The 22,064-nt window shown below is 49.4% G+C and overlaps 1 protein-coding gene across 5 annotated transcripts in view; it reads right to left on the bottom strand.

Annotated features, from left to right (window-relative positions):
* The window catches only part of CACNA1H (calcium voltage-gated channel subunit alpha1 H), a 210,229-nt gene that overhangs the window by 170,799 nt on the left and 17,366 nt on the right, over positions 1–22,064 (bottom strand). The gene's annotated exons all lie outside the window — the stretch shown is intronic.

Raw genomic sequence — 22,064 nt, 5'->3', positions numbered from 1 at the left:
TGTTGCCCTATTCCCAACCACTGAGTTTGTTCTCAAAGTCAAGGCTTGGGATGTGCAATTCCCTGGACCATTGGGTGGTTCCATCACCCCTCTGTTCTGCATTGCTCTGGGTCAACATTTCCCACTCCAGTTTTTAAAGACCCTTCCAAGTACAAACAGAATTTGCCCTTTTGGATGTGTCTTTCCTTTGAAATGAGCAGATAAGTGGATAAACTTCCCTACTCCCACAGCCCAGGAATCCCGGCAGCCCAGGGCCGGATCCTGCACTGCAAATCCAAGGCACAACTCCATCACTGTGGAAAGACTCACTTTGTGATGCCTCCAGCCCCTCAGCTCGACCAGAAGCACCTCCCTCCCCATCCAACACTGTTTGCTTTGGCAGAACCTTGTTCCAGATCCATTTCCCAGCTCACCCCCGCCCCCCCACCGAGGCTCTTCCACATTCCTGCCAAAACCAGGCTCAACACTGAGCTGAGGGATCAGCTCAAATGCTTTCGAGTACTTGGGCCCGTGGTGGTTCCTCAGCCCACGGGAGGAAAACCCAAAGGAAAGTCCAAACAGCCCCAAGCAAGGCCCGTTCTCAGCAGCAAGACAGGGATTCCCACCAAGGAGGACCCCTGGAATCCCCCTGGAGGCAGCAGAGTAGGAGAAACAAGGATGCATCTGCTCATCCTAAACCACATCAGGGCCAAATCACCGAAAACCACCCCAGAGGTCTCCTGTCCTTCACGGAATCATCATGGAACGGTGTGGGTGGGAAGGGACCTGGAAGATCAGCCAGTGCCACCCCCTGCCATGGGCAGGGACACCTTCCACCAGCCCAGGCTGCTCCAAGCCCCGTCCAACCCGGCCTTGGGGGTGCACAGGCAGCTCGTGCTGAGGCCCCCTTTGGTTTCCTTGGGAAAGGAGGCTCTACCCTGCAGCCTTCCCAAAGCACAGGACTTTAACCCCCCCCCCCCCAGACCTGCCTCCAGACACATCCAGGATGTTCTGCACCAGCATCACCAACTCCTGCCTCGTCACCGATCGATCCGACAACGAGCCGCTGAAACGCCAAAGTTTCCTCATTTTTCCCTTTCTCCCTGCTCTCCATGTGTGCTATAAATAGCCCTGGCATTTCTGGTGGTACAGCCTGCCTCGTTGAAACTTGATTTAAAAGTAAAATTGGCCGGACTCCTTGGTAAATTCTCATTGTTATCCATCTTTACAGATGTCCTCCCCTCCCAACACCGGCCGAACGGGAAGCGAGGAGCGGAGACGCCAACTGAAGTCGTTAGGAAAGATTTCCTGACAAACCTCAGGCACGTGGAGGGTTTGGGGCATTTTTCACCTCCCATCAGATGAGCTCAGACATCTCCACACTCCTTCCCAACTCCTGCTGTAGCCAGTCCTGCTCTGCCCCTGCACAGCCTTGGCAGAGGGAAAGGACAAGGATTGGGTGTAGTCGTGTGGCTTGATTAGAGATTTGTCAGTTTTGGGAGGAATTTTGGTGAAAGGGGGAAGAAATTAAGTTTTCCCTGAGTTGTTTTTTACTTTGAGAGCTTTCTCTCTCCTGCTGTCACAGCTCACAGCCAGCTTTAGGCAAGAGGGAATGGCTTCAAACTGAAAGAGAGGAGGTTTAGTCGGATACTGGGAAAGAATTCTTCCCTGGGAGGGAGGGGAGGTTCTGGCACAGGTTACCCAGAGAAGCTGTGGCTGCCCCTGGATCCCTGGAAGTGTCCAAGGCCAGGCTGGAGCAACCTGGGCTAGTGGAAGGTGTCCCTGCCCACGGCAGGAAGTGGCACTGGATGGGCTTTAAGGTCCCTTCCAGCCCAAACCGTGCCATGATTTGGGCATTGAACAGGAGCTTTCCCAGCACAGGGTTCCCTATCAAACTCTTTTTGGTTATTAATGCTGCCCTTTTATCCCCAGCACTCCCCACACCCCCAGCTGGGCACTGCCCCACTCCTGCACCATCACTTCCCACCCTGGATAAATCACCAGCTCGCTCCTGCCTCCACCCTGCCCAGGAAGGACAGCAGGACTGCCCTTCCCCAGGCTGCTGGGAAGATAAATCCCTTAAAAATGGTGAGATATGGTGTCAGTGGGAATTATAGAAATATATCTCCCAGGCTTTCCTCTGCTCCAAACCTGACCTGAGACCCCGACTAACCGCACCCCGTGAGCGTCGCGGCGACGCGGTGGGAGCTGAGAGCGTTCCTTTGAAAGGACTTCCCAGGCTTTAAACTGCAGCCTGTGTTCCTCACACGCCTCAAAGGCACCTCTCTGCTGGAGGGGAGAAGGGAAAAGCACAAACACAAGCCCTTCTGTGCCTGTGTGTCAGCACTTTCTGCTCCTCTCTCTCCACAGGAGCGCGAGCTCGGGTCTCATCTGCATTCAAACCTCTGCATCTCACGTGGCCCGGCTCGGATCTGAGCAGTAAGAGAAGATCACAGACATCAAGTGCCTTATTCCAGCAGCCCTCAGGATTAAAAACCCCAGAAATCTCATACCTGCAACCCAGGCTGTGAGGAGGATTTTTTTAATGCCACAGTGCAGCAAACTTACCCAATTATTTTTAAAGATTAGCTCCAAGAGGGTATTTATGTGTTATAGAATCACAGAACGACTTGGCTTGGAAGGGACCTTGAAGATCATCTAATTCCAACTCTCCTGCCATAAATTTCTATGTAGAATCTTATGGAAACACAAAATGATTTGGGTTAGAAGGGACTTTCAAGATCATCTCATTCCACCCCCTGCCACAGGCAGGGACACCTTCCACTAGCCCAGGTTGATCCAAGCCCTGTCCAACCTGGCCTTGGACACTTCCAGGGATCCAGGGGCAGCCACAGCTTCTCTGGGCAACCTGTGCCAGGGCCTCCCCACCCTCCCAGGGAAGAATTTCTTCCTCATATCCCATTTAACCCTGCCCTCTGGCAGTTCAGGACCAGTTCTGGAGGATGAAGGACCTCCCAGCATCCCCATCCCTTAATCCAAGGCAGCTCAGCTCTGAGGTGTGAATTGGGTACCACAATTTGTATCAGCCAAAACAGCCTCTGGAGCCAACACACAGAAGAAAACCCAACTCCTATTTCAATGATGCAACTTTCAGTGCAGAACTATGGACAGAAAACTCCCCTTTTAGAGCTTTTTTAGACCTCCAGAGCAGGAGATCCCAGCCCAGCAGCAGGGTCCTGATAACCTCATGCAAGAGGAAGGCAGAGGAGAGAAACACTGACCACCTGCACCATGCTCTGTTCTTAACAATTCTTAGCTCAAAAATCCTCAAATTCATTTGAAAGCAGAAAAAGAAAAACAGAATTTTATGCTTAAGTCCCGAATCATGACTAAAAACGGACTTTGCCAGCCTAAAACACCATCAGCAGAGCCCAGGAAGGGCCTTCCCAACCAGCACAGCAACAAAGCAATATTAAAAAACAAATGAAGTGCCCTGTTTTCCCGCACAGGGGCTTTCCCATGTCTCGGAAAAGCCGGATGGATTTTCCGAGGCGACGCTTCGTCAGCCGGGAGGGGACCGGGGGGACCACTTTGCTCACCGAGCACAGCGAGCACGACTCACCAGCTCACTTTTAATTAAAACAGGGGAGCTGGGCTTTAGCTGCCTCCTTTACCACCAGATCAAACCTGGATTTGGAGCTAAAGGAGGTAAAATAATAAATAAAAGCATTTAAAAAGAAATAATTTGGGCCGCAGACGGGCTGTGACGGTATTTGAGAGGACAGGAAAAAACAGAGAAGAAAACAACATTTTGTGTTTTATCCCAGGCCACCACGAAGCTGTTCCCTTCTCTGTGTGTTCCTTACCCATCAGAAATGCTCACACAACCCGTTGGGATCAGGTTGGGGTGTTTATCATGGAATTATTAAGGTTGGAAAAGCCCTTTTAAGAGCATCGAGTCCAAATATTCCCCCAGCGCTGACTCATGGCCCCAAGTGCCACATCTACATGGATTTTAAATCCCTCCAGGGATGGGGATTCCATCCTTTCAGTGAAGAAATTTTCCCCAATATCCAACCTAAACCTCCCCTGGCACAACTTAAATCTGCTTCCCTTGTCCCATCACCCGCCTCAATCCCATATTGGTTCAAAACTTGTCCATAACCCAGACAGGCACAAAATATTTCCAGGAATCAGCTCTTCCCTCAGCTCTGGGCAGCTCCCAATATCTCCTTGGAGCAATTCCTCTCCGTGAATCCCTTTTCCACCCTCTGGTGTCCCTGTATTCCCCTGTGACATCGTCCCTCAGCCTCAGCCACCGAGGAGCCTCCGTGGATCCATTTTAATTTTTTCCGTGAGTGTTTTCAGGAGGGCAAAAATTTAATTCATTCCTGTGAAACAGGAGATCACAGAATGTTCTGGATCCGCTCCTGACCACCAGGATCAGCTGGAAGGGAGAGGATTGACCCAGTGCAGCCCAGACAGGATTTGCTCTGGCGTTTCTCACGCCCACGCAGATACTTTTAATTATCCTCACAGAGCTTAAAGAGAGTAATTTGTGTGGCCACTGTCCCTGTGCCAAGCCAATCTATTTCTTTATTATTTTACTTATTTATTCCAACCTAAGCCTTTCCTGCTTGCTCCACAGGAGGGTGAATTTTCCAACCCTAAAAATTCCCGAACGAAAGAAAAAGAACCGAACGCCAAAACCCGCAATGTCTGTCATTTAATTTAAGATTTAAACAAAAAGGGCAACTGATTCTGTCACAAGATACAACCAATAGAAAAGCCTTTTGACAGTTAAAAATCAACATTTAGCGAGGGGTGGAGATGTTTTGAGCTGACACAGAAATGTGGGATGAGCGGAACTCGCTTTGGCACATGGAACAGGATCAAGTGATCCCAACCACTGCTAATTTATTGATGAGAATCAATGATGCTGCAACAGATTGGACATCACTGTCACGCTCCCATGATCAGGGCTGCTGGGAGTATTGGCCCTGCTCGTGGCATTCCTATAAATCCTCCTTTTTATCCTCCATTTAGGGGGGAAAAGCAGCCTTTTCCATGATGAATCACGTCCCGTGCGAGTCTGACTTGTTTGTTCCCTCCCAAATTAGCAGGAGAGGGAAATCTGAATCCATGCAATCCATTAAGTTTATGGAAAAGGTCATACATGATGAGATGCCTGTGATGGGAGGGACTGAGCCAAGAAGTTACACTGAGTTCTCTGGTTTTTTTAGGAATTTGTATTTTTGATCCTTGGGGAAGGATCTTGGGAGAAGGATGGGGGGCAGGGAGCAATTTCCAGAGGAAAAAGAAATTCAAATGAAGTCCTGAGGAAAGGACAAAACTAATCAAAATATTCAGCGTGTGCTCAATTTGTATTTCCAGGCTGGGTTTTGAGACTTTCTTATTTTTAATTCAAAATCTGGGCAACTCTGGGGAAAAAAACCAGCTCTAAACCCCTCCCCCAATGAATGCAATCACCCCAGGGAAAAAGAAGAGGGATTAGAGCCTGAGGTACATGGATATGGATTATTCCATACTTTTGCAAATGGAAAATAAATCATCCTATTACCTTGGAGCAGCATCAACACAGCGAGGCTCCCAAATCCCCCCTGGGGCCAAGGGAGGGGAGGAGGGTGCAGATCCATGGGGATGGGCCCTACATGGATCCCTCCTGCAAACCCAGGAGCATCCTTGGGATAGGAGGGATCAGCTTTCCCCAGAAAGTTTTAAGACCAGATTAAAAAGAAGAAAAAAAAAAAAAGACTAAAAAAAATTGGTTTCTTCTCCTAATTAAAAGCAAAAAAATCAAACAATGGGTAATTAGCAAGTGGAACAGCAAAGCTGCAATTTGGGTGTCTCCAAGGGGAAAGCCCAACAAGTGGCAGCTCCACCCCCAGCTCCATAGATTTCTTTTCCCTTTTTCCTTTGATCTGGCTTACCAGGGAGGAGAATTCCTACAAAACTGGAACAACCTGACAGCGGGAAAAACCCGGAGCGGAGCCCGGTGGCCTCGCTGAACGTCTCCCCTCGCCCTGAACCCCCTCCCTGCCCCCTGAGACCCAGTTAAACAGAAAACCCAGGCTCTGGTTGGTTCTGGCAGCTGAGCACAGGGAGATGATCCACAAAGTAAATGTTGGGTGATAAATAATAAATCAGTGACTGGAGTAAATAGATTTTTACCCTCAGCAACGAGGCTGCACGAGATGTGGTGTGTGGGGAAGCTGGAGCACTCAGGAATTAGCAGTTTGAACCCAAACACAGCAACCCCGAACTGGTTAATCCTCCATAATCCACCTAAATCCCGTGGGAACTTTTGCCTCTTGCTGGCTGGGCCATACAAGAGGTTCCCACTGCTCCTCTCCAGGAAATCTCATTCCTTAATTGCAGCAAGGTCTCATATCAGGGAGAAATCCTTCCCTGGGAGGGTGGGGAGGCCCTGGCACAGGTTTCCCCCTGGATCCCTGGAAGTGTCCAAGGCCAGGTTGGAGCAACCTGGGCTAGTGGAAGGTGTCCCTGCCCATGGCAGGGGGTGGCACTGGATGGGCTTTAATGTCCTTTCCAACCCAAACTATTCTGTGATTCCATGATTCAAACCCCAGGCTGGCTCCTGCTGTCCCAGGGTGAGCGTTCTTTCACCCCAAATTCACTGCAGAAATCACTTTAAAGGGCAAAGATGGGGCTAAAAGCCCCAGCCTGGAGTGCTGGGCAGGGGGAGCAGCAGCTCTTTGCTGTAAATCCCTCACCTTCCTGCTTGGGGTCTCCAGCTTGGGCCACACATCTCAGGAGGACAAATCTTTGCCTCAAAACTTGATGCAGAGCAGACAAAAATCCTCCCAAAGCCCTCATAAATTTGTGGTCCCAAAGGCATCCCCTGGCCTTTGGAACACAACCCAAGCAAGTGGCAACAGCAGGAAGAGACCTGTGTGTCCTGTGAGCTCTTAGAGCTCAGGAGCTCTTCCCAGAGAGAGCTGAGAGCCACTGGCACACAAGAGGACAAGTAATCCTGGAGGGAGACAATTCTGCCAGGGCAAGGGGTTAAATTCCCAGGTGATGGGCCCTTCTACCCACACTCGTGTCACGACATGTTCTGGCCTCAAGCCCAACCTGCCCTCCAGGGTCTGCTGTGTCCAAACCCAGAACTCAACCCAAGACACCAATCAAAGACAGGAGGTGACAGGAACTGAATTATCTCAGCCAGAAAAGAGCTGTGGATGCCCCTCCTGGAGAGGACCTCGCCACCAACCCACCCCAGATCTCAGGGTTTCACCCTTCAGCTGCACCATCCTCATCCCCTGTGCTCGTTGGGGTCCCTGGGGAACCCCCAGGCTGTCACTGTGCAGTCAGGAAGCCCCGGAGGGTTTGGTGACAGCAGGCAGATGTCCCCTCCATCCCTTCCAGCCCCTCCAAGAGCTGCCTGCTGGTTTTCCTCCGGCTGCGCTTCCCCATCCCCTGCACACACCAAACACCAACCAGCCCCATCACTCCTTTCTGGCCAAGAAAAAAAAATCACTGGATGTGCCATTCCCGACAAATCAATGCCATTGATCAAATTCTAAGGGAAAGCAGCAGGAGCAGGAGGCAGCAGGAAGTGCTGATCTCATTTTTGGGATGAGCTCTGGAACGTCACCGCTTTGTTGTTCCGGAGCGCATCGACGGTCGCCTCTCCCTTCCCAACCCTGCTGTCAAAAATAAAGGAGAGAGGAGAGAAGATTTTTCTCCCTTGGCTCAGGGAAATGTTCCCTTCAGCACGGGAAATCTGGGGAAATACAGAGCAGCCACGAGCACCACGGGGCAAGCGGGAAAACATCCCGAGTCTCCTGGGAACCGGCACAGGACAGGCAGTGCTCAGAGAATCAGGGGTCAACAGCTGGGCTGAGGGCAAAGGACCACGGCAGGTCAAGAGGAGTTGAGCTAAAAAATGATAATAATAAAAAAAAAGCTGGTGTCACGAGCTGGCTGCTGCTCTGCCGGGGCTCTTCCAGGCCTGGAGTCACCGCCCTGCTCGGCACCGTTCCCAACGCGAGCCTGCACTGGGCTGGTGGAATCTGCTGCTTCAGAATTTGGCTTATTTATCTACTGTGCCTCTAAGGCAGAGGGCTGGAAAACCCTCTGGAAAACCAGCATCTTCCCGAAATCCCCCCGTGACAACCTCGGGAGCGCGTCAGGCACCGCCCGACTTCGGGAGTGAGGAGCCACCTCCAACAGCACACCCTGGACCAGCAGGAGCCTGCCAGACACTGGGATTTTAGAGGATTCCAGAGGATTCCAGGCAATTATCATCATTTTATAGGAATAACCTTGTTTTTGAGGCGCTCCTCTTTCAGCCTAAGTCAGGTGTCTGCCTAGAAATCGGCTTTGCCCCTGTCTCAAAAAGCTCCACATAATCTTATTCCCCCCCCAAATCCAAGCAGGGCAGGCTAAGCCAGAGATGAAAAGGACCATTTGAAGATGTAAATGGTTTGAGACTGGCAGGTTTTTTTCAGGGTTTGCTTTAGGAGAAGCTGAATTTGGGATTATTTTTTTTTTAGGTTCTCATTCTAAAGCCAGTTTCCGAATTCCGGCCACGAAAGAAACATATGAGCCATCCACAATGCTCTTAAAATGGGAAAGCTTTAAATTCAGCATAATATTTATCATTTTGACCTTTTTTCTTTCCCCCTTCTACTAATGGTGAGGAATAAAAGATGGTTTTAGCAGCCCCCATGCCTAGGCTGCCCCCGACAACCAAAAACCAGCCCCACTCAGGAGCTTCAGAAGGGCCACATAAAAATTAACAGTTCATGAGAATATTCCTGTTAACATGTGGCTTTATGGTTTCCCTCCCTGAACAAGGAGTGCTGGTTCTGGGAGACACGAGGCAGCGCCGCTAAAACAAACACCGGGAATTTGTGGAAGGATTTTCCTGTTGGTTTTGTTTGCTTAGAGCGAGTACAAGGCCAAAATCAATTGATGAGGTTCATTAAGAGCTCTGCCCCCGTCAAGGAACCAAAAAAAATAAAAAACCAAACTCCCCAACCTTCATCTCACCTGCTCAGCACCGAGAAATTCAGCATGAAAAGAGGAAAAAAAAACGCCCTCAGCATTTCGATGTTCCCTCCAATACCTGCAAAATCCCTTTTTAATTATATTTTCTGCATTTTTGGAGACAGGCTTTGCATTCCAACTCCCACGTTCGGACAGAAGCTGAAGTGGAAAACTTGTGAAATGTGGGTGATGCCAACTGGAATCGTCCACTGACCACACACTGAGCTGGGAGGTTCTTTCTCCCAGGACAAGGAACTGAAATCCCAGGGATTAGGGGTGAGATCCCCATGAAAGATCTCATCCCTCCTAAGGCTCAGCTGTGATTTTTTTTTCCACAAAAGCCCACGAGAGGACCCTGCACATCCATTGTCTCTCTGCCCCTCCCTGCTCCTCTTGTCCAGCATCATCCCTCAGGATAACAGAGAGCCTTTGGATTAGGGATTTTCTATCCATTTTTTTCCCCCTCACAGCTCCAGCAGCAATAAAACAAATGGGAATTTCAGCTGAATTTCTGAGTCAACAGCGTTGAGTTAAACACAAGCACACTGTGGTATTACTGGAGATGACACAGCAACAGTAATTCCTTCAAACAAGGAAAAGGAGGAGTGAAAAGTCCACCAGTTCCATCAAGTTCCTGTAAAGCCTGAGCAGAGTAATCCAGGCAGAAGGGCTACACATCATCTGGCAGGAGACCCTTCGGGCTTCCCAGAGACTCCACAAAAAAAGGGAATGTTCTCAGAACTCGTTCCTGATTCCCAATCTTGTGCAAAAGCAATAAAACCCCAACATCTGGGCGGGTGGTGCGCTGGGATTTGTGTGACACTGCGGAACGTGGGAACAGCACCAAAACCAATCAACAAAATTATCTCCCTGTAAATCACTGCAGCACAACTCCCATTCTTTCATGCGTCCTGTAGCTCTTCCCAGTTTTCCCAGAGAGCCACAAACAAGAACGAGAAACAAATCTCTTTGTGATCCAAAGGCACATTTACACCCGGGAGAGGAGGAAGAGAAACCATCAGGAGATTCAGGAGACCAACCTGGATCTCCCCCATCCCACCGTGTCATTTCCACGTGGAAATAATACATTTGGAAGGTTTCCTTCCCAAATTGTGTATTCATGCAATTCACACTTGGAATAAATAAATAAATAAATAAAATAAATAAATAAAGAAAGAAACTAGCACTGACACAGCACCCCGTGAATGCTAATGGAGCATCCCCAGCACTCCAGGAATTTTTTCCTGCTGCTGCTCCTTTCACAGCTCAGCAGGGAAACCGTGACAGGAGCTCCCTGGGGACAAGTGGGACCTGAACTTGAGGGGGGTTAAGTCAGTGCTTGAGTTACTGCCACCCTAAAATCAACCTCTGGGGAGGTACAGAAGTCCTGGCACTGAACTAGACAACAACACACCTCATAGTCTCCTAAGTGCCAAGTAAATCCCCAAAACTGGGGATTAAATCTGTTTTTTCTCCTGTATAAAGGTGTTTTCCCACACGCTTTGCCCGGATCCCGATTCCTCACCCTGAAGCCTCTGAACCCACGGATGAGGGACAAGGTTCTTCCTTCTCTGGCTTAAATCAATCCATCAGTGTCCTCTGCAAAGCTCTCAGAGCTTCACCCCAGCTGTGGCTCATCCCAGGAGCAGAGTGAGGGATCAGCCTGTGCTGTGAACCAGGGAGGACACCGGGGACACCGAGCCCAGGGCTCATCTTAGAAGGACCAAATGCAGCTTTCCAGGGCTTGACCTGGTCTAGGATGGCTGCACTGAAGACTTCAGATTGTCAGGATTCTGCCAGGGCTCCTTCTCCCCGTGCCCAACCCGCTCCCATGGCTCGTGGATGGACCTGCCACCACAACCGAGTCCCTTGGGCTCAACCAAAAAAGCTTTGTCTGCCCCACTTCCCTTGGGTTTATCCCCTTCTTAAATTAAACCCCAACCTCAAACTCAGATTATGTCAGTGGGAGAGAAAGGATGGGAGAAAGACAAGTGGTTTTCCAGGAAACCCGCCCGGATCAGACGGACTTTGAGCCGCCCTCACGCCGTGTCCTGTCACAAAACTAACTCAGGCAGACAGTTCAAGGACCTGCACAGCTGAGATCTGCAGGAATGAGGCGCTGAGGGAAGAGGGGAGACGTCTGTTGTTTGCCTTTCCCGTTTTCCAGCCCTCCCTGTCATTCCCTCTGCTCCGCTCGTCTCGCCGTGACTTTCCGTAGAGGACGGGCACGGATGAAGAGGGGACTCTGCAAGAAGAGCTCCACAAACCACATTAGCTTTCAAAAAAAAACCCCCTCTGCCTTTCAATCAAAGCCAGCCTGAAGACCTTAAATGATAAAATCTCCTTTCAAGATGATGTGATCAAAAGTGACATAAGAGAAATAAAGGAGGGGGGGAGGAAAAAATAAAGATTAAAAAGAGAGAGAAAGAGAAAGAGAAAGAGAGAGAGAGAGAGAGAGAGAGAGAGAAATGGGTTGTCCTGGCAACTGGCCTACCTTCCCAGCACTCCAGGATTAGTGCAGGAAATAAATGTTTTCTAATTAAATTCATAAAAGGTGGCATTTATCAGAGGGTGACCACTTAAGGTTTTGTTGTAGAAATGGTTATTTTCTTGCAGCGGAAGGATTTAATAATGGCCTGGCTTTGATCTCAATGCAACACTTACATCCTCTTTTAATTGAACAGAGGAGGGTTTTTTTTCACTTTAAACAATAATAGTAGAAATAGTGAATAAAGCCTAAATCAGCCCCTCAGATTAGGAAGAACTGGCTGTGAACAGCCTCTCCCGTGCAATGATATAATTCCACTGTAATTATCCCGGCTTTCTAACGCTCCGGGAGAGATGGAATCACACCCACTGTGCTGAAACGTGAGCCTCTCTGAACACTCAGCATTTCCAGCTCAGGCTTCCCAGGCTCAGGACTTCCCGCCACGAGCCAACTGGGAAGCTGCAGCGCTGCCCGGGCAGCCTCTCCTCCAAGGTCAAGGATGGCAGAACTGCAACAACAGCCTTGGAGAAAGGCTGCCAGACCTCATAAATCTCCCTCAAAGCCGACCTTCCTTCTCCAGGCACCGCCTGGAAACCGGCAAGGGACTGGCAGGAGCTGGAAACGCCAGAACGGCGGCACCGGAGCGGTTTTCCACACGCCTTTGGGAGCCCCAAAGGGAAAAAGGGAAAGCAAAGAAGCCTCAGATTGGGTTATCAAACTATTAAGAAGCAGAACTCCTCCTGCAGTTGGATTAGCACACCCTGAGCCTCCCGGGATGGCTCACCCTGGAGCGGGGATTGGTGCTATGGGAAGGCAGCTGCTGGGGAGAGCGGAGAGGCTTCGGCGCATCTCTTAAGGCTTTGAACTCCAGGACCTCTGGGAGATAAACAGTCTAAATTAAGCAGCAAAACATTCCAGGCTCCCTAGCAAAGCCATCCATTTTGGAGGAGCCCTTGGAAAGCAAGGAGTCCACCGGAGATGGCCAGAGGACGGCAAAACATTCCACGGTGACTCCGAGTGACCTCGCACGCATTTCAAGAGAAAACGAGTGTTTTACTCCAAGACTCCCCGTTCTTCAGGAAAGCAGCAGCTCTTTGAGCGCTGCTCATCTAAATAAATCCATTTAGATGATTTCACAAGCTAAACTGGAAGCACAGGCTGGAAGGCAGGCATTTGATGAAATATTTATCACTCAAAACCAACGGAAAAACAGCCACGGGAAGGGAAGTGTGTTTTTAAAGAGGCTTCTTTGCAATGAGCAGTTCTGAGCAAGAAGAATGGGAACGACAAAAAAGAGCCTGAGAGGAGCAAGAAGGAACAAGAACGGGGAGACCTCACCAAGAGGGACCTGCCCCTCCTTGTCAGGGCTCTACTGCTGCCAGATCCCACGGCATGGGATGGTTTGGGTTGGAAGGGACCTTAAAGCTCATCCAGTCCCACCCCTGCCATGGGCAGGGACACCTTCCACTAGCCCAGGTTGCTCCAAGCCTCATCCAACCTGGCCTTGGACACTTGCAGGGATGGGGCAGCCACAGCTTCTCTGGGCAACCTGTGCCAGGGCCTCCCCACCCTCACAGCCAAGAATTTCTTCCCAATATCCCATCTACCCCTGCCCTCTGGCACTGGGAAGCCATTCCCTCTTGTCCTGGCACTCCAGGCCCTTGTCCCAAGTCTGTCTCCAGGTCTCTTGGAGCCCCTTTAGGCCCCGGAAGGGGTTCTCAGGTCTCCCTGGAGCTTTTCCAGGAAAGCTGGTGGGAGAACAAGGATTTTTTACACAGAAGTGTGACAAAGAACCACTGTGGCCTTTTCCTCCTCCTCCCTAAGGCTGATGACCTGGAGAGATTTCAATTCTTAGCAGGACACTGAACTCCTTGCACACCTTCCCTTCCCAAAGGCAGCTTTCCCAAGGCTCTGAGCACCCCCAGGTTCATGAGACAAAGGTGACAACAACCCATCCTCTAATCAAACATCATTCCATGCAACTGTGGCACAACATCTGTTGGAGAGCCACAACCAAAGTCTGTCTCTGCCTCCTCCCCCCACCTGCCAATCACTTGTTGGGCTGCATTTCCTTAATTTTCCCATTCCTTGCACGGTGGTAATTCCAAGCTGCCACGATCCAACCTTCTCCTTCAGACAAACTAGATCAACAGCAACGTCCTGTCTCACAACCCCTTCCGTTTATTTATGATCTCTCAACGATTCAATTAGCTCCAGTTTACCGGGCTGGGAGACGGGGAGGGGATCTCAGCTCCGCTTCAGAGCCCCCATCAATCACCAGATGAATTATTCATGGCTTTAGGAGGGATCGTTAGCTCTGCTCTTTCATACCTGGGAACACACACGTGCCCAAAGCTCTGGGTGATCAGAGTTAACTTTCATCCCAGTGATTGCAATCCTGGGAGAAACGCCCTCGGCTATTCTTAGGCAGCTCAAGTCTCATTGTGGAATAAGGATTCGAGATTTCTCAGCGCTCCCAAGTCCTGCTCTCGCTCTCCTGTAGTACTCTCAGTACTCCATTTCTGCCATCTCAATTCCCGAGGTTTGATTTATCTACGCCTACAGAGCACTACTCAAAAAAAAAAAAAAAACAACAACACCCATAAAATATTCCTGAAAGACGCTGCGAGAGGAAAAAAATATCATCGTGCCCAGAGCCCATGATGGGAGGTGACTCTGCTTGAACGGATCAGTCAATACTGCCCGGTGAAAAATGGACCTTCTGATGGGTTTCAGTGTCTGCTCTGCCTTGAACAGCAAAAGCACTTAAGTGCTTATGCAGAGGCTGCTCCTTCACTGAGGATTTACTGCCAGGGCAGTGGCTGGGGGGGCAGTGGCATGAGCAGATGAACTGCCAGGCCCTGGAGATCCCCACCATCCATTATCCTCCTTTCTGTGCCTTGCCAACGAGCCGCTGCTGATGCACGGGAGATTTCTTTGTCCTGTCGGATCCAGGCCGTAAATTAAAGAGAAAGCACTTCTTTTATTCCAGCTGAACGTTACTGGGGCTTCTCAATTGCTGCCTTTTTTTGTTCCAACACTCCATTTTCCTGCTGGGAAATTTTCCAGCTCAGTCCAGCACATCAACTACCTGGGGGCTCCCAGCTCTCCACGGGAGGTGTCACTTGGGCAGTGTCACCTCCATCCCTGGGGGTGTCCAAGGTCAGGCTGGACACGGCTTGGAGCAACCTGGCCCAGTGGGAGGTGTCCCTGCCCATGGAACAAGATGATCTTTAAGGTCCCTTCCAACCCAAACCCTTCTAGGATTCCATGACTTGTGCCCTGTTCTCCCTCCCAGAGAATCCAGGTCGTTCCCCCAGTTCTTCCCACCACCCCAACCAACTGGAACACAGCACAGTGGATTCCCAGAGCTAAGAATCCCCCTCAGGAGGGGAGAACAGTTTTTGGGGTGTCCAAGATGATGGATACACATGGGACTCAAAAATCCCAGGAATCTAATCCCTGAACTCTCCACAAATCTCTCAGTGAGGAGATTCAATCCCTACTTTTGGCTGTGCCTGGAGACATTATCCATAAAGCAACCCCAGTGTCAGACCTTGCTGGCTCAGGGGACTGATGCCATCCCACAGCACCTCCTATGGAGCTGATATCCATGGAGCAAGCCTGGATCAGAGCTCTTGGATCAATCCACTTCACAACATCAGACAAACGAGTTGGGATCTGAAGCTGAGCAACTTTTGTAGGACAGGTGATGGGCAGCTGAGTGTGGCCCCCTGCCCCAAAGTGCTTCTAAACCCTCCTGCTTCCAGGCAGGAATTTCACCTCTGGCATTGCAAGGGGACAGGGAAAAAGTCAAGCACCAAACCTAAACTAAAAACTTGCTTTAGGGGGCAAAAAAGCCCAATGAACCTAAACCCCAACACCAGGTCAGGCACCAAACACCCCCATGGGAGGCAAAGGCTGCAGCAACAGTGGGTTTGGGGGGAAAAACCACTGGAAAGGAAGGGATCAGGTTGGGAATTTTTGGTGAAATGTGAAAACTGTTTAAAAAAAAAACAAAAACCTCTCTGAATTTGCAGGTGCAGGAGGAGGGAGCACAGGAGTGATGCCTCCTCCATGTAAATCCCCTGGCTGGCATTAAAAGGAGCTTTATCTGCCCATCCAAGGCGGTGGCCCCGGAGCCAGGCAGGGGATCAGGGACATCCGTTGCCATGGGAATGTTATTACCAGGAAACAGGGCTCAAGGTGGAGAGGAAACCCCAGAGATTCATTAGCAACAGGTTCCCATGGCAACAGCTCCAAACTCATTAATAGTTCTCCCTTCCCTTCTCCCCACCCCAAATAAAAAAGCAACAAACAACTTTTTTTCTGGAGCGTGGGGGGGTGTGTGTGTGAAAAATCCCGTGAAAATCCTCTGGGAAGGCTGAGCAAAGGAGGGGGGATGAAAACAGCCCAGAGATTCCCCTCCTCACCTCCCCAGATTGCCTTTTTCACCCACGATATAGAATAAAAGGAAGATTTTAGGGTGGGCACTCCCCATCTCATCAAGGGCTCTGAGCTCTCCTGGTCAAAATAAGAAGATTTCTCCACTAAAAGCGAGAAAGGGCAGGAAGTTCAGTGGTTTCCTCCCTCCTGTCACGTCCCCCACGGCCCCTCTCTCCGTGTGCTCCCATCAAGACCCACTTTCTTGGCTAAATTTGCTCGCCCTGGATTCCAAACTGCGATTCCCTCCTCGTCCTAAAAAACACAGCTGGGCTGCGGGAAGTGTTACTACGGAGAGAGGGAGCAGAAGGTGGGAAAGATGGGGAAAGGCAGAGGAAGGAGAAGGAAATCCAGACTCTGGCACTGCTCCCTCCCTCCCTCCTGGCTTCCCCGGGAAGCACAACCCGCTCCCTCACTCCCAAAGAATTCCCTGGCTGGGCAGGGAAACCCCGGCTGGGAGTTTTTATGGTGCTTCCAGGAAACCCCTCTGTGCTGGGAACATCCCAGTTCAGGGGTCAGGAAGAGAGGTTAAGTCTGACTTGGGAAAGGATAGGGGAGGAGATGAAAACTCGGATGGAAATGAAGGAAACCTCTCTGTTTTCTGCTGTAACAGCAAATTTCCCGGGAATGAGGAAACACCTGGCAGCCACAGCAGGGAATTTATCTGGACCAGAAAGAGCATCCCCCGGGGAGCACCTGTGGAATACACACCGTGGGGTCAGGCAGCACAGAGGAAACCTGGATTCTTTTAATAAAAACTCCTTTTTTTTCCCAGCCCACTTGAGGTTTTCTCCATTTACACCTGTCGTGCTTTTTTTGTGGAGCAACTGAAATTTAAGGGACAGCAACACTTGACCCCTATAAATACATATATATATGTATATATAAGTATGAATATTCCTGGGAAAAGATGTCCCCTTCCATACCTTTACGCCTCAAAACCTCAGCCAGGCTTCAACACACGGAGCTCAGCTGAAAAAGGGGGTTGCAAAGCATTTCCTCACTTCATTTTGCTGATATCCTGTGTTTTTTTCCCCTCAAAATGAGAGCTCTGGGGGTTCAAAACCTTTCCCAAATCTACAGTTTAAATCAGAGTTAATGCCAAACCCGTTCCTATGATTTTTCCTACAGGTTTCAATGAGTTTTCTCCCAGGACAATTAGGTGGTGTGTGGAGTATTAAGTGCTCTGAAGCACTTCTGTAACAATAGTGATTCCTCTCCAAGCCAAATAACATTGAATTAACTGTAATAATAGTCTAATAACTAAACAAGCCTGGGGGGAGAACACATGGCTTCTATTTCTTTTTTTTTTTTTCATATTTGCTTGCTTTCCATAAATGAGAGATAATCTCTTCTGATAAACTAATAGGAATATCAAACAAATCAAACCAGCCCCCGTGGGTTTTATCCTCTGCAGTTACAATAAAAGGCTCAGGCAATATTAACCAAATGCATTTCACATGCAAATATTAAAACCCCAGCCTGGAGCTGTCAGACTTCCAGGAGGGGGTTTAGACCTCCAGCTTAAGCTCTCAGTCAGATGCCAAGTAGTAAAACCAATATTTTTGGCTGGAAGAGCCTCCCACATCAGAGGAACTGTCAGATAGTGCAGATTAACACATTTAGAAGATATATATATATATATATAAAATAAATATATATACATACACATATGTATGAGTTCTTTGGTTTATATAAATAGCAAACTGTGCTCACTGCTGGCAGAAGACAGAAATCGGATCAAATCAATAAATAATCAGGTTTAAGGCCATTTTTCTCTGCTTGTTAATGTCAGGGCAATGCTTCCAAGAACTTTTCCCTCTCTGGACAAGGAGATAGATCCCTTTTGGGAATCTCTGTGTGCAGTGGATGCACATCTAACATGGATCTCTTCCAAGGTTTCCAAGTAACAAATTAATTCCTCTGGAGCTTTAAAAATCCAGCCCTAAGCAGATGAACTGAACGTTGGTCGTTCATAACGTAGAAGATCCACCAAGTCGAAGATAAAAGGGGATCCCACCCAGGGATTCCTTCCTCCAAAAGAACTCCCAACCCAAAATCACTTGTAATTTCAGTTTGAACAAATCCAGCCCCAGATATCATAAAATCTGACATCACAGCTGCTTTTCCTTGGAGCAGTTAAAAGGCAAGAAGCTACTTCAGAGCCCCTTTATTGCAACTGCTCGGGATGTTCCTAAAGGTCCAGAGGGGCTGGAAAGAGAGGGAACAGGCATCTGAGTCCTGGAGACAAGGGACGTTGGCTGTCCCTCTCTCTGCTGTCACACCCCCACTGACAGGCCTCAAGGATGTGGAGTTTTCACTTCAGAAAAGAGCAGAGAAAGGCAAAATATTCCTATCAACTCCAGGGATCCAGGGGCAGCCACAGCTTCTCTGGGCAACCTGTTCCAGGGCCTCACCACCCTTACAGGGAAGAATTTCTTCCCAATATGCCAGCTAACCCTCCTCTCTGTCAGTTTAAACCCATTTAAGGTAGAATTCCATTCCAACCATCACTCTGGTACCTCTCACCACAGCCAAAATTCACTTTAAACAAGCTTCTAGAGAAAAGGAAAAATCAAGGTATTTTCAGTCTCTGTATAAAACAGTGATTCCTTCCCTCAAGGAGAGTATTTTATCTGCTGCATAATGAGAGGAAGAAATCCCACCAGACTAAAGCAAGAGTTAAAAGCGCTGCAAAAAGTGCTCCAGGTTTCCAAAAAAAAAAAAAAATATCACTCTGGATGTCTGAAGCCTCTGGCTCTGGGACATGGTTTCATCTTTCAGCATAAAAAAGCACTGCAGGCCTCTTTCAATATATAAATGGCCTAAAAACCCAGGGAAAGCCACGTCCCTCCTGAGCTCTTGAATGATCTGTGGCAGGGAAGATTTGCCACAACACCAAAACAACAGGAAACAAATGTGTGGAGAAGAGGGAACACGATTCCTCCTCCATGTGCAGAGACTGCTCCAGGGAAAGATGGTCCCACCAAACTCTATCACTGCCTCTAACCTGCTTTAAATGAAGAATTCCAAGTATTCCTATTTCTCTTTAAGCTCAGCAAGCCAGCCCAGGGATGGTTCAGAAATGGGTTATGGATCTCTTGGAACAATCTTGCTACAAGAACAGCAATAACAACATTATCAAAACTCTCCAGGTGGAGACCCCGAGGTGTTTATCCCAAATCTCTCTGTTTCCCCAATTTCCAGCAGCCCTGAGCTCCTGTAAGGCAGCAGCTGCAGACCCCAAGGTGCTCCCTGGCCCTCAATTAAATCCTTTTAGAACCTCTGGCTTTCACTCAGAGCTTTCAAAAAGCCTCAAGTCTGCAAATCCTGCACAAAGCAGCCTCCTGCAAGGTCACCTCCATGTCCTCCTCAGCCTCATGGCCCATCTCATCCTGAGACAGGTGCAAATCCCACAGGAAAACCTGCTTCTCCTGCTTCTCCCTTCCTGAGGAACACCATCCCTTCCTCGGGCTGTTCTCCAACTCCAGCCCAGGGCTGTCAGAGCCCCCACTGATGGGCAGTGGCTGGGTTTGCCTTGGGGATGGGAACAGCCACACAGTTTCATGGAATCATGGAATTATTTAGGTTGGAAAAGCCCTGTGAGGTCATAGTTCAACCATCCCCCCAGCACTGACCCATGTCCCAAAGTGCCCCCACAGGGTTTTTAAACCCCTCCAGGGCTGGGGACTCCCCCCCTGCCCTGGGCAGCTGTGCCAGGGCTGGACAGCCCTTTCCAGGAAGAAATTTTCCATAATATCCAACCTGAACCTCCCCTGGCACAACTTGAGGCCATAAGCTGCACATTGTGCTGAAGATGTGTCTCCAAAAGATCCAAAAGCTGGATCTTTTTTCCCTAGGATCGATCACTTGGCCTAAAGAGAGAGAGGGAGAGAGAGAGAGAGATTTCCTCCAGCCTTGCCTTGTTTCTGTCCTTGGATAACACCACCTGGATCCACATTTCCGTTCAATAAAACATCTCTGCTTTCTCAGAGCCACCAACCATTCAGGGTGATGGACTAAAAAAAAAATCAAACACATTGATGAAGTGCAGATGAAAGAGCAATTTAAAAAAAAAAAAATAACCAGAAGTGCAGAGCTCACACCAGACTCGGGTTTAGTGAAGTTCCTGGGGTTGGCTGACATCCACCTCCAAAACCACGGAACTCCAAGGAAAAATCAATGCCTGTTCCTGCAGCCACAGCCACCAAAGAGGTTGGTGGTGGATTCGGGGTGGGAGGGATCCCACCAGCCACAGGGAAGAGGGACAGGGGAGGAAGGAGACCATCATCATCCCGTTGGGATCCTCCCCAGGACAGGAGGATTCTCCAAGCTGTGGTTCTCACCCCTGAGGTTTAAAACCACCTCTTTTATTCTGTTTTCTCCCTGTTTCACCCCTTTCTCCTTGTGACACTAAGACAGCCTGGCCTAAATGTGAACTCAGCTCTAGCAAGGCAAGGCACAGACCCTCTGAGCTCAAACTGATTCCTACGTGTCCATGATTAACTCCATCACACACGTGGATATTTTTCCCAACTTTTCTCACACGCTCTTCAAGATTCCCCGTGAAAGCTGGAGGAGTTGGCAGCAGCCTCGTCTCCAAAGGTAGGGAATAAAGGGGAAAGGGCCACAGGCCTGGCCCCTCCTGCCCGTGGCACTGCCTCCTGCTGCAGCCCAGCCACATTCCACCTCCTGCATCCCCCTGGAAGCGCTCCCGGTTCCCCACAGCTCCAAGGCTGGCACGGGAGCAGAGCGAGGAGGAGGGAAGGAGATAAAGTTGTGCTTCCAGCTGAGATTTAAAGCTGCTGAGTCAATGAGGCAGAGAGGGAGCAGAGGGGAGAGAGAGAGCGGTGCAATAACTACTCTGTCTTCAGCCAGCAAAGATGAACAAATTGGCTCCAAATTGCCCTCCTTCATTTCAGAGCTGGCTGGACACCCCTCATCCATCAGCTGCATCCCAGGAGCCCTCCATCCTCATCCTCCCTCCTCAACCACGAGGCACAAACATGAAGGAAGAGCTTAGGCTCGACCCAAGCTCCACATGGTCCCCACACAGGCACCCTCAGCTCTTCCCAACCCAATTTTCCCCAACTTTGCAGCAACATCCATCCCTTTCCTGTTAATCCACTCTCCCAGTGTGCTTATTATTTAAGCTCTGCATTACTTGACTCTCCACCCCTGTTTGGAGACACAGTTTGCAGAAAAGGCAGGATGCAGAATAAAATTGTATCTTCTCATTTGTTTTGGGGGCTAATTAGCACTTTTACTGGGTTTCTGGGCACGAGCACGTGCTGCACATTCTGCAGGGCCCAGCTGGCACACCAGGAAGTGATCCTGGGAGCAGCACAAATTTCACACTTTGCTTTTCAAAGTGTGGGGGAAAGAAATAATAGCTGGTCGTTAGGCATGGAATAGATCCCATTTTTCAACCTGTTTTCCTGGGTTTAGTGGCAGGATGTGGGTTTTCCCCATAGTCCCTCATCACAGGGTCACCCCAAGCAAGTTGAAATGAGCTGAGCTTAAAGAGGGCATTATTGGGATGATCATGCTTTGGTTGGTCCTCTTAAATTATGGAATAATCCCTTGCTATGGATGAGTGCAAGGGGCTCTGAATTCATGGGAGAGCAGCACCCCTTATCCTTATATCCTCCCATATCCTAGTTTTACTCTCTAGGACTCATCTCAAGGGCTTCCAAGGTATTTTACACTCCTTTACCAACAGATCCATGGATTCCCATCCCATATTTCCACTCACAGTCCTTCCATCCCTGCACATTCCAGGAATTGGTGCCCCCCAGGATGCTCTGCCCACAGGGCAAGGCTGCACAAAATACCCACAAAATACCAAGGAGCCAAGCTCAAACCATGCAGGAAACACCCTCCTAAACCTGGGCTCAGTTTCAGCACAGCCCTAAACGCTCCAAGTTGTAAAAAGGGTAAAAAGACACAGCAATGTGCTTTTTCCCCCATGGAAAAGGAAGGGGAAGAAAACTTCTCAACCTCTCTTTTGTTTAGGAAAATAACACACACTGTGAGATGTCATGAAAAGATTAATTTGCAGCACAGTGGGAGAAAAAGGCCTTTTCTGAACCCAGAAATAACAATTAAATAGCTCCCCTGGGAGAGGGGAGCAGTGACAGGGGTGCAGGGAGAGGGC

The sequence above is a fragment of the Pipra filicauda genome, unplaced genomic scaffold (genome assembly GCF_003945595.2).
Source record: "Pipra filicauda isolate LSUMZ 115617 unplaced genomic scaffold, ASM394559v2 scaffold483_size702785_pilon, whole genome shotgun sequence".
In the NCBI taxonomy this organism is placed as follows: domain Eukaryota; kingdom Metazoa; phylum Chordata; class Aves; order Passeriformes; family Pipridae; genus Pipra; species Pipra filicauda.
Note: the sequence above shows the minus strand (reverse complement) of the source record. Positions and strands in the feature narration are given on the sequence as shown.